Raw genomic sequence first — 13244 nt, forward strand, 5'->3', positions numbered from 1 at the left:
TCTGGAGTCCCCAGTCAGTCCTGGGGACCTGAGAGGAGGAGTTGGCCAGGTGGGGAAGGGGTTGTGCCTTCCTCTCAAGCCCCTTGTGGTGGCAGTGTTGTCCCCACCCTCCCCCGTTCTCCCTGTGACGCTGGTGCTCTGTAGCCCCAGGAAGAGGCCTGGTTGGTGTGAGTGGCTACAGGGATGCTGCTCCCCTCTGGCAATTACTTAGGCCAGTGAGGCACGAGGGACTCTGCCAGGGCTTCTGGAGAGTGTTGCCCATGTAGGGGGACGTCCTTCTGCATGGGACATCTGCACAGAAGCCCTGAGGGAGCCACCATTATCCCACATGCTGACAGTGGCAGAGCAGGAGAGTGGAAAGAATCCAGTTCCCAAGGATGTCCCCACTGGGGCTCCCCACCACTCACCTGCCTGTGGACCCCTGCCCAAGGAGAGGAAGTGTGTTCATGGTGTGCCAAGGAGCCGAGGCTAGCTGGGTTTGCTGCTCAGCACATCAGGGGGCCTCTCGGCTCTCCAGTCCTGCAGCACTTGCAGGGCTTGCCCTCTCCTGCAGAGGGAAGGGCTGAGCCAGCCAGGAAGGGGTGACAGAAGCCTGGGGAGGGGGAGTTGCAGGGAGCCCCCAGGAGGAGCAGCCTGACCTTTGTCCTGAAAGGGGCATGCCCCTGGGCTGAGCTCAGCACTGAGCTTAAGCTTGGGAGGCTGCCAAGGGCCTGCCCTGTGCCAGGGTGTGCAGTCCTGCCAGGGCAGTGCAGCCTCCGACAGGCCCAGATGGCTCCAGAAGGCTGGGCCCCTCCTTCCCCTCTCCAGGCCTCCCCCGAGCCCAAAGCATCGGCTTTAATTTCCAGTGTGAGTGAAGCTCAGGGCAGCAGCCACAGTGTCCTGGTTCTGCTCTCCGTGTTCCTGGACACCAGGCCCGACTCCGGAGCTGCAGTCCTGGAGGGAGCAGGTGGCTCTGGGGAAAATGGGCTCCCCCATGGGGTGGACAATTTACAGTAACAAGCCCAAAGGATATCTCAGAGCAGCATCCTGCGGATGGGGCTGGGGATGTCCTAGGAGGTGGTGTTGGGTGACTTCCGCTCTCCTAGGTGGGGTCCTGCCAGGCCGAGAGCTGTGCTTAGTGAGGGTTACCATGCCCCGTGGACCCCTTCACTCCACCCATCACAACCCTCTGGCAGAAACGGCCTTTGGTGGGCCATGCCACCTGGGCCCAACCACCAGTTCCAGGTACTGTTAGGCCTCTCAGTCCTACTGGGCCCAGCACCACTGGGCCCCAGCCCACAGGTCACACTGTGACACTGGGCATCATGATGGCATGTCTGGGTGTCGATGGTCACATGAGGTCTGGCAAGGACTGACCACTGTAGCCGGACCATGGCCTGCCCCAAGGACTCACTGATACCTGCTCTAAGCTTCAGCATCTCACTTGGACAGGTAGGATCTAGGGAATACCTGGCGGGTAAGTGTGAGGGGAACCCATCCTGGAGCACAGTGTTCTTATGACGTGTGTCACTAGTGCTGGGTGTGGCGTGGCTCCCTGGCTGGAAGGCAGCCTCTGCCCCAGCAGGCCCCATCTGAAGTCTTGCGTCCTCCCAGGTGCTCGGGACCCTGTGGGTGTGGCGGATACCGCCCAGGCAGTACCTCCCCCTTCCCAGAGCCCGCTAGCTTGTCTGCTGCAGGGGAGGTGCACCTCGGGGGAGCAGACTGGTCTTGGGGTGTTAACCAGGTGACCACAGTGCTCTGGGGCTGGCTCTGGGCACTTGGACATGATCACAGCATGGCAAAGCCCAGCGGTTTGGCAAGACAGGCTTCCTGGGGGAGGGGCTAAGGGGCTCCTCTCCTCTCATCCTGGGGTGACCACCCACTGGGGGTCACCATTCAGGGCCACAACTGCTACAGAGCAAGGCCCAGGTCCTCAGCAGGAAGAACCGTGTTGGGGAGCACACAGGGCGGGGGCCAGACCTCTCCGTTAACTTTCCTTCCACCTCATTTCTGGGTGGCACTTCCCTACAGTTGTTTTTGCTCAGAAAACTGTGTTGTGGACTTCTTCACTGTGGGGAAAGGTGAAAGTACAAGAAAGTATAGTCACGTGTCACTTAATGACAGGGATATGTTCTGAGAAATGTGTCGGTAGGTGATTTTGTCCTGTGTGAACGTCAGGGCACTTACACAGACCCATAGCGTGTTGCTCCTCGGCTGCATGCCTGCACCGTGCTACTTGCTGTAATGCGGTGGTACGTGTCTATGGACCTAAATGTTTCTTCTTTTTTTTTAATTTCAGCATATTATGGGGGTACAAATGTTAAGGTTACGTATATTGCCCATGCCCTCCCTCCCCCCTCGAGTCAGAGCTTCAAGCATGACTATTCCCCAAACATTGCACATCTCACTCAATCTCACTCATTATGTTTGTATATACCAATCCCTTCCTCCCCTCTCCCACCTGCCCGACATCCGATAAATGTTATTCCTATACGTCCACTTAGGTGTTGATCAGTTAATACCAATTTGCTGGTGTGTACATGTGGTGCTTAATTTTCCATTCTTGAGATACTTCACTTAGTAGAATGGGTTCCAGCTCTATCCAGGAAACTACAAGAGGTGCTATATCACTATTGTTTCTTAAAGCTGAATAGTACTCCGTGGTATACATATACCACATTTTATTAATCCACTTATGTATTGATGCGCACTTGGGTTGTTTCCACAACTTTGCAATTGTGAATTGTGCTGCTATAAATATTCGAGTGCAGTTGTCTTTTTTGTAGAGTGCCATTTGATCTTTTGGGTAGGTGCCCAGTAGTGGAATTGCTGGATCAAATGGTAGATCTACTTGTATTGCTTTAAGGTATCTCCATATTGCTTTCCACAGAGGTTGAACTAGTTTGCAGTCCCACCAGCAGTGTAGGAGTGTTCCTATCTCTCCACATCCACACCAACATTTATTATTTGAGGTCTTTTTGATAAAGGCCATTCTCACTGGAGATAAGTTATATCTCATTGCAGTTTTGATTTACATTTCTCTGATGATTAGAGATGTTGAACATTTTTTCATATGTTTGTTGGCCATTATTTTGTTTTCTTTTGAAAAATTTCTGTTCATGTCCTTTGCCCACTTTTTGATAGGGTTGTTTGATTTTTCCTTGCTGATTAAACGTTTCTAAACATGGAAAAGGTGCAGCGAAGACACGGTGTGGAAGGTGGAAAGGGTGCAGCTGTGCAGGGCATAACACAGAGCCTGCAGGAGTGGAAGCTGCTCTGGGCGGGTCAGTGAGCAAGGAGTGTGTGCAGCCCGGATGTCACGATGTGTGGACATCACAGACACTGCATGCTTAGACCACTCTAAATTTATCAAAACATATTTTTCTTCGATAATAACTTACCCTGAACTTACTGTAATATTCACTTTATAAACTTAATTTTTTTAACCTTTTGACTCTTAGCTTGGAACACATTGTATAGGTATACAAAAATGTTTTTTTCTTTATATCCTCATTTTATACGCTTTTTTCTATTTAAAATGTTTTTTAAACCTTTTTTGTTAAGAACCGAGAACACGCACATTCAACTAGGCCTGCACAGGGTCAGGATTGTCAGCACCTCTGTCTCCCCCCTCCACATCTTGTTCCACTGAAGGTCCCCAGGGGCTGTCACCTCCTGTGACCACTGTACATCTGCTGGATACCCCTGCAGGATCTGCCTGAGCCTCGGGGAGGTGTCACTCTTCAGAGATACATCTAAGACTGTTTGCTTGGTTTGTTTCTTTTTATCATCAGAGACATAGTTGTAAGCGTATGAGGCACCGTGAACGTGCCTCTCTCTTAGTGAAACCTTTTGGTGTCGGAGTCCTTGTTTGCAGACTGTTTAAGGAGCTTGTTGAGGTCTTTAAAAGCTGCTGCTGACCCTTCACTGGGAGTTTTCTCGGGAGTTTTCTGTCTCTGCTCCTGCAGTCTCCTTTTCTCTTCCTGTTCTTCAGGAAGAGCATTCTCGAAAAGTCCCAGCATCTCCTCCCGAGTCAGTTCCTCAGGGCCACCTCCAGGAGCGCCTGTCATCCTCCACACCCAGGTTAGGGTTAGGTTGTTTGCCACCTCAACCCCAGCCTTGTTGACTTTTGCAGCCTCCTCGTATTTGGCAAATCCTCTTCATGGACGAACCTTGTACGCTCTCTGGCGACACCACCCCAAGCCCAAGCAAGATTGATGCAGTTGTAGATGCTGTGATCTTCCCAGAATTACAGCCGCGTCTTCTCGGTGTCTTCCACGGTTGCAGCAGCAGCCCGGGCAAGGTCCTCAGGTCGCAGGCCTTAAAACCTGCTGTGATTCCTCGGTCCGTTGGTTGGGTCGAAGGTGATGTTTGGAAGGAGACACGCCGATGCGATACTGGGATAAAGGTACCCAACAGGAGGGTGTGCGAGAGCATGGTCCTCAGCAAGCAGAATGCTGAGGGGCGCGATGCACGTAGCAGTCAGGAGGGCATCTGGGAAGGGGCTGGGTCAGCGTGGCTGCCTGCTGCTCCCGCAGCCCGCCGGCCCTGGGTGCTCACTGCCAGACCGCGAGGGCTTCCCCCTGCAGCCGCAGCACGCCCGAGCAGGACAGCCGGCCTGTCCTCCAGAGCCTTGAAACCTGGCGTTGACTTGGCCTCCTCGTGGGTGGAAGTCCTCCCAGGCATCGTTTCCAGGACAGGGAGGTTTCGTCAGCATTGAAGATTTGCCCTGGCAGTAATTTCCTCCACAGCCAGCTAATCTAGAGTTTCCAAAACTTCTCCAGCTGCCTCACGTCAGCCGTCGCAGACTCACGCTAGCTTTCACGTTGTGTGATGAATAACGATTCTGGAGTCATTAAGCCACCGGGACTGACAGTAAGTGCAGCACCCTAGCTGGGTTCAGTCTTTTCTTTCCACAGCCTCTCTGCTTTGGCCGTGGTTGGCACGGTGCCTGGAGGGATGCGCTGCTGTGCCTGGTCTTTAGTCCTGGTGGTAGAAGTTTCTCCGTGTCTGATAAAGGCCGTTCTTGAATTTTTGTTAGTGCCGTTGCCTTCATTGACTCAGAGCCTTTACCAGCTCCGACGCTTCGTTCCTGCTCGGGATCGTGGCTGTGGGGGGCTGGGCCATGCCTGCCTGGGAGCAGCAGCTGCTGCTGATCCGCATCGTGGTCCGGAGCCGACTTTGATTTCTTGTTCAGGTCAATCACCGGACAGTGCCTCTTACTGGCACTGTTAGCTGTGGATTTTGTGTGCCTGGGGCCGTGAAGAGCAAAACAACAAGCACAAGAGAGATGGTGCAATCAGGAGACACAGTGGATGTGAGATGAAGCTGGCAGATGGGTGTGCTGCCGGCGGGGCTTGGCCTGCTGCTCACAGTGAGCTCGTGTTTTATAATGAGGACACTCTGAAGTAATGACAAAAAGTACAAGATGGTAAACAAACCAGTGACAGTCGTTTATGATCACTGTCAAGCATGCACAGTTGCACGTGCTGTGCTTTTACACAACTGGCAGCGAGGTAGGTCCGTTTGCACCAGCAGCACCATAAATGGGGGAGTCACGTGATGCACTTCCATGTTAGGACGGCTGCGACTTCACTAAGCAATAGGAATGTTGCAGCTCCATTGTGATCTTATGGGACCACTGTCATCTATGTGGTCCATCATTGGCCGAAACGTCATGTGTCACATGACTATACGTTAAAAATGTCCAAGGAAATGGCTGCCATGACTGGATCGACCTAACTCGTCCCACCTCTGAGGGAGCCCTCAGTCCTGGGGGAGGGAGAACTTTTGGAAGCCCCTGGATTGAGAGAACCTAGGTCAGGGCAAGGAGAGTGCTTGCTGTGCCCCGTCAGCCCCTCACAGTCCCATGCACTGGACAGTTTGTGCCCTTGTCATAGTTAGACCTCACGCCTGTGGGTATCAGTGACTTGGTGCCTCAGAGGAGCAAACTGAGCCTCAGAGAGGTTAAGGAACTTGCTCAGAATCACACAGCAACTGCCAGAGCCAGGATTTGCACACTGGACTGCCACCTCCCAGCAGGGCTCTTAGCTGCGAGGCCATGGCCAGAGGGGACACTTGGGGGTTAATGTGGGGCCTGTGCCTTTGTTTTACACCCTCCAGTTATGGCACTAGGTGCTGGTTTCCCATTGGTGGTGGTGAAGTGAAGCACACTTTCAAGATGAATCCAATTGAGTAAAAAATATTAACTATATGGCAGTTGACTTGGTGCATGGAGAGGAGCCAAAACCACAAAGCTGGTTCTCGAGTGATGCAGATGTGGAAGTCACTGCCCTGTAAGTCCTTCCGGAATTAAAAGTGGACAACACCCATATCTTATCACTTCCTTCTCCCTCTCACCTCCCTCCTTCCCTCCCTCTCTGTCTCTCTCTGTTTTGCACACAGTAACCTCTGGCCTCCTTGTTCTCATTGCACCCTGGACTGCAGTGGCAGACAACATGATCTCCTCATATGCCAGGCAGTGACAGGATCAGCTGCCACCCACTGCCACTGAGATGAAAGATGCAAGTGGGTTTTCAAGGCTCAGGCCTGGGCCCAGGCAGGAGGAGCACAGCCGTGGGCTGGAGGCTGTCAGGTGCTGAGCAGTAGGAAGGACCTTCAGGCAGTTAATTCGAGGCAACTTCTCCAAGTGAGGAGCGCAGGTCCCACAGAGGGGAAGGGCATTGCTCAGGGAATAGAGCTGGGTGACTGATTAAAACTACATGTTAATTATCCAGCACATGCAGGACAGAGCCTTGGGGTAGGTAGCCAGTAAACTTCCACTCCTTGGGTAATTAGGAATTTAAGATTTTTAATGAAAAAAGGCTGTAAGAGGCCTTTGTGGTAGGGGTCTAGGCTCCCCTCTTTCTTGTTCAGATGTTACCCAGGCGAGGGGCAGTGTGGATTTGCCCCCTGGGGCTTTCTGCTCTGTGCCATCGGGCCAGGATAGAAGGTGGGGGTGGGGTGCCACTGCATGGCCAGGAAATACTGGGACAGGGAGAAGGAATCACACCTTCTGTGGAGCTGACAACATCACCTACAGCCTCGAATTTCTGGGCTTAAGGGATCCTCCCCTCTCAGCCTCCGAGTAGCTGGGATTACAGGTGCCACCACGCCAACTTGCCTGGGGTGTGCATATGCATCCTAATGTATCCACGTCTACCTTAGGTCAGTGTCACGGGGAATGTGCCACCTTGCATGGTGTGATTCCACTTTCAATCCTCCTGTCCTCGGCACTCTTGTCACACATTTTATTTTATTTTATTTTATTTTTTTTGAGACAGAGTCTCGCTTTGTTGCCCAGGCTAGAGTGAGTGCCGTGGCGTCAGCCTAGCTCACAGCAACCTCAAACTCCTGGGCTCGAGCGATCCTTCTGTCTCAGCCTCCCGAGTAGCTGGGACTACAGGCATGCGCCACCATGCCCGGCTAATTTTTTATATATATATCAGTTGGCCAATTAGTTTCTTTCTATTTATAGTAGAGACAGGGTCTCGCTCTTGCTCAGGCTGGTTTTGAACTCCTGACCTTGAGCAATCCACCCGCCTCGGCCTCCCAGAGAGCTAGGATTACAGGCGTGAGCTACCGCGCCCGGCCTGTCACACATTTTATTTCTCACATTATAAACCTGAAAGCACATGGTTATTATTTTTGCTTTAAATAGTCAATAGTCAATGTTAAAAAGGCTTTATATTTACCCACATATTTACTCTTTCTGGTTCTCTCCATTCCTTCCCATCCACCTGAATTTCCGCCTGCATCCTGCCCTTTCAGCCTGAAAAGCATCCTTGGGCATTTCCTGTGGCGTGGCTCTGCTGGCAAAATAACCTCACACCTTTGGTTTCCCTGATAAGTTACTTTATTTCGTCTTCATTTTTGTAAGATATTTTAGTTATATATAAAGTTATAGCTTGACACCTCTTTTTCTTTCAGCACTTGTAAGTTGGCATTCATTGTCTTTTGGCCTCCATAGTTTTTGGCAAAAAGTTAATCATGATTTGTATTGCTGTACACTGTGTGCAGTGAATGCTTTTTGTCCAGATGATTTTAACATTTTTTCTTATCTTTGGTGTTCAGCAGTTGGGTATGTCAATGGAAAATGACCCTAACTCTGTAAAATAATTTAAAGAGGTTTATTCTGAGCCAAGTATGGGGATCATGCCAAGAGCCACACCCAAGACACCTTGAGAAAGTGGACTCACCATGGTTGGGTTATAGTTTGGTTTTATACATCTTAGGGAGACAGGAATTAAATGTAAAGTCATAAATTAATACATGGAAGTGCTTTGGTTTGGCCTCAAAAGGCCAAACATCCTGAAGTGGAGGCTTATAGGTTATAGTTGGGTTTAAAGACTCTTTGATTTGTAATTGGTTAAAGAAATGAAGATTTGTTTAAAGGCTTGGAATGTTTTAAATTAAGAAAAGGAAGATAATCAGAGATAAGGCACCAGACATAGACTTACAAGATCTGTTAAGTAAATTGAGGAACTGCAGGTGTTTAAGCTTTGTCTTGTGTAGTTTTCAGCCTGGTAATAAGTCAAAAAGGACATCCCCAAGGAGGGAGGGGGCATGACCAGGGCTGTCAGACCTCCCTTCTCATGGCCAGAAAATTAGTGGTAGGGTATTTCTGGGGTCCCCTTGGCCAAGAGGGTGTCCATTCAATAAGCTGGGGGGGGGTGCTTAAGATTTTAGTTCACAGGTATAATGTACACAAGGTATGATTTTATTTATCCTGCTTGGGGTTCATGGAACTTTGTGAATTCCAGGTTTGCTGTTTTCGATCAAATTTGGAAAAAAACCACCTAGTCAATATTTCCATTAATTTTTTTTTTGCTCCTTTCTTTCTTCTCCTCCTGGAATTTCAATTGGACATATGTTAGATCACTTGACACTCTCCCACAGGTCATTGAGGCACTATCTGATTTTAATCTTTTTCTCTATGTGCTCAGTGTGGGTGATTTCTATTTTGACCTCTTTAATTCATTGATTTTTTTCTTCTATTGCATTGAATCTGCTGTTAATCCTAATCCATGATACATTTTTTAAAAATTTCTGATCATGTGTTCACTTCTAAGATTTCCATTTTGTTATTATTTGTTTTAAACAAGTACTTTTCTCTGAAAATTTTCATGTCTTCAGCCATTATCCCTCAGGTTTAAAGTCGTTTTCTGCCAATTCCAACATTTGGGTCATCTATGTGTCTGTTTCTATCAACTGCTTTTTCTCTTAGCCCTGAATCACATCTTCCTATTTCTTCATATGACTATGTTTTTGTCTATTTGTTTGATTTGTTATTGTATGGTGGATATGAGGATGATATGTTGGCAAGATTCTAAATTCTGTTATCTTTCTCTGGAGAGTATTGAATTTTGTTTTAGTACTTTAAAAATTATCAGTGGCTCTCTTTCATTCTGTGGAGGCTTGGTTTCAGGCTTTGTTAAGACAGATCTATTTCTGTTTTCCCCTTTTTCCAATTCCCTATTCCGTGTTCCCGTCAGTCCTGAGACATGGTTCTTCCTTCTGAGGTGGGCCTTCTGAGGTTCCAGGGAAAGCCCAAGGTTTGACTAAGCCCCTCTAACTCAGCAGATAACTCCAGACCATCTCTTCTGTGAGCAGCTTCTGTCTTCTCTGCTAACCTGCTTCTGACTGTCTTCTCCCTGGCTCCTCACACTCCCAGCCTGCTCCTGCAATTCAGGAGTCAGCCAAAAATAACAGAGAATTTGTGTGCAGATTTGGGGATCCTCCTCTGGGTCCCTTCTCTCCAGATTCCCCTCAATCCCAGGTGGTTCGGCAGCTCTGAACTCTGTCCGCTGAGTCCTTAGGGAGATAAGATGACGACTTTGTGCTTCGCCCATGTCCCTGAGCACCGTGTGGCCTGGCAGTGTCCTCAGGGAAAGCCGTGTAAACATAGATTATATCTTATGCACCCCCCTATTTCAGGGGTGGACGTCCCTCCAATTTTCACTTGTTTTGATCACTCGGTGCCTTCAAATGATTGTTCTCTTTGTCCAGGTTTACAACAGTTATTAACAGACAGTTTTGTCCTATACAAGTGCTCCGCAATTGCTGGAAGCTGGAGTCCCATCCTGTGAGGCCTGAAGGAAACAATGACCACATCTGTTCTCCCATCCCAGTGGCAACAACGGTCACAGCCAAAAGCCCAGAAACCTCCTCAGACCCTCGTGTGTAGCCCACACTCCACGCCAGGCCCAGCTCCTCGCCCCCATCTCAGCAGAGCTCCAGCGTGGGCAGCTACTTGTTCTTCCCTGAACTTTCCAGACCTGCTCAGCCCGGTAGCAGCTTCTATGATGACAGAAACGCTCTAGAGTACACTGTCCAGTGTGGTAGCCCTGGTCACTGGCCACTTGGACTGTGGCTGGGGTGACTGCTTGTGAGGGAGGTTGCCAGCCATGCCTGTCTGCTCTGGCTCCTGGCCTCGAACCAATGGGCTGCCCTCTGTGGACAGAGGGGTGGGGCCTGGGATTCCTCCATGGCCAGCAGTGGTGGGGACGTCCTTGCCTGTGTCTTGTCTGCTATCCCAGTGCCGGGTCTTCCAGCCTAATGGAAAGATGCTGGCCCCAGATCCATGTGGTTTGCTCCCAAATTTTGTGCTGTGCAGCCCAGGGAGCCCTGAACATGCCGGCGAATAAAAGAGTGTTTTTGGGTGGGGAAGCACATCCCTGGTGGGGAGAGTGACTAGTGGTACAGGTTTGCCTGGGATGTGCTAGGTTTTAGCCCTGGAGGGGCTGCATCCTGGGAACCCCCCAGCCCCAGCTATGAGACAGCCAGGATCCCAGAGAATTTGAGGGGCAGCAAGAGGCTGGAGTAGGGTGTAAAGGGGATGCAGATGCCATGGAACACTGGCTGGGCCCGAGACCCTGGCCACAGGGTCGCCTGTTCATGGGCAGGTTCTGTCCAGGCCCTGAGCAGGCTGGCCTTAGAGAAGCCTGCTTTTCGAGGTGCAGTCTGTGATTCTCGGCTCTTTCCTGAAGAGCACTCAGCACTCCCGAGGCCCCGGCAAACCCAGCCACCAGCCACCCGCCGTGTCCACCCAGTGTTCTCTGCTGCTGGGAGCACGGAGGTGGAAGAAAGACGCAGGCAGTTGGCGGTGCGGCAGCGGGGAGTTGGAGTCCAGTGGAAGCCAGGACACAAGGCTTGGTCCCAGCCCCACCACTCTCACGTGCTCCTGCACCCTCACAGGGGGTCCTTCTTGGGCCTCAGTTTGTCCACTGTGCACTGGGAGGGTTGGCGCTCTGTGGCCACACATCAGTTTGGAGCCTCCCACGTCTCTCCACCTTTCTGCTTTGCGTGCCTGTCACCGTCCAAACACAGGAGAGCCATGTTTGGCTTAATCCATCATGAGGCTTGTCCTGTGCCGACCTGTTCATTCTTAAACAGGGGTGGCTGTGGCTGCGTGGACGTGTCCTGTGGGAAGGAGCCACACTGAGTCGCCACTCGGGGGTCACCAAGGACAGTCAGAGGCTGCACACTGGTGACCTGCCTCATTTCAGATGGGGAGAGGGCGGGAGGTGAAGAGAGGACACCGGCTGCTTGTCGTGCCCAGACCTGCCTGCTGGTTCTTGGGGGTGACTTGTGCCAGGCCTGTCCCCGCCTGTGCTGGCTCATTTCCTCTGCCCCCCACCCCCCATGGAGAGGGGCCCTGAGGCCTGGCAGAGCTCCTCCTAGGGTCTGCCCGAGCCTCTCTCCCACCCCTGTCATGATGTTGTGCCCACTCCCGCCTCCCTCCGACTCGCTCTCCCTGCTCCCTGGCACCCAGCCCGCCTCTGCCTCCCCTGCCCCTTGGTCTGGACTCTGCTGAGCACGGTCATGATCCCCCTTCTGCTCAGCCCGCCCTGTGATACCCAGCCAAGGAGGGGTCACTCCTCTCCCCATTTTCCTCTCAGCTGCTACAGCCACTGTCCCCAGGGATGGTCCCCCACCCCTGGCTGAGTGACCTTTCAGGAAGAGGTGGCACGACACACAGGGCCCCTGACAGACTCTTTAGGCCCCGGCCCTCACTTTTCAAAGGAGGGTTTGGATGTAGGTGCCAGGGCAAGTCTGAGCTGGGCTCCCGACCTGGAGTTGCTCTGGGTGAGCCACTTGTCCCCTGCGAGTGTCATCTCTCTGTGAACAGGAGCCTCTCTGTGAACAGGCCGTGGCTTCTCTGCACTCGGGGTCAGAGGGCCCTGGGTGCAGAGCTCTGTGTGGGACTGCAGCAGCCGTGCTGGAGGCCAGTTGTGCAGGAAGAGCCTCTGCCTCGGGGTTAGGGCTAGGCCTGACCTCCCAGCATTCTGCAGTCCGGGCCTCTGCGTGGGGAGGGAGCAGTAAGCATGCTTGTCTCTGCTGCACCCTTGCAGCTAGTTCCACCCCTGCACAGCCCCAGTAGAAAAGGGTGCCCTCACTGTCACCCTCTTAGTCTGATGAGAAATCAGAGACACAGAGGCTGGGACACTTGTCCATGGCCACACAGTAAACCACGGCATCAAAGCTGGAGCGCGGGGCTGTCTGGCTCCGTGGGCTCCCTCCCGAGGAGGGCTACCCGGGACATCTCGGGCTCCTGCTGGGCTGTGCCCTGAAGACACTGCTGGCCGTGCTCAGAGCACAGAATATTTTCAATAGCAGAAGTCAAAGCAGAAGGAATTTCTCCTAAATTCTCAGTTACTAAGAAAACGACATTGCCTGGAATTACCTATTTCTTAAATAGTCTGTTTAGTCAGTTGACTCTACCAAAAACAAAGCAAAAACCTCAGGCGACGGCCCACACTGGATGGGATGTGACGACCGTCTTTTAGAGCCAGCTGAGTCCCAGCCAGGGCACCGATCTGTGCTCAGTGCCGATTTAACCTAATTTAACCTTTCGTTCTGGGCTCCGCTTTGTACCCTGGTCCCTGAGTGACTGGGAGGCAATGCCCTGCCCCCTGGGAAGTGGGCCCAGTGCCGCGTGTGCACTTCCCCTGTGGAATTCTCACCTCCCCGGCCTGGGCGGAAGGAGGCTCCGGGCCCAGCCGCCTGGCCTGCCCCACTGGGAGGCCCTGGCAGAGGCCACGTTTGCAGTGTTTGGAGCCATTTCTTGGCAGGAATATTAAGCAGAATGCAAGCTCCTCTATACTCCAGAGGAGAAGTGCTGCCTGCTGAGCTGGGCCGGCCGGCCCACTGTCCGGGCTGGTCCAGGGCCCGCCACAGCAGGAGGGGCTGCAGAGCCACGTCGGCAGAACTTCCCGGAGGCAGCCGGGTGGAATTTTCATTAGACAGGCGTGGGGTGGAGCTTC

This window comes from Microcebus murinus, chromosome 16 (assembly GCF_040939455.1).
Source record: "Microcebus murinus isolate Inina chromosome 16, M.murinus_Inina_mat1.0, whole genome shotgun sequence".
NCBI classification, from domain to species: domain Eukaryota; kingdom Metazoa; phylum Chordata; class Mammalia; order Primates; family Cheirogaleidae; genus Microcebus; species Microcebus murinus.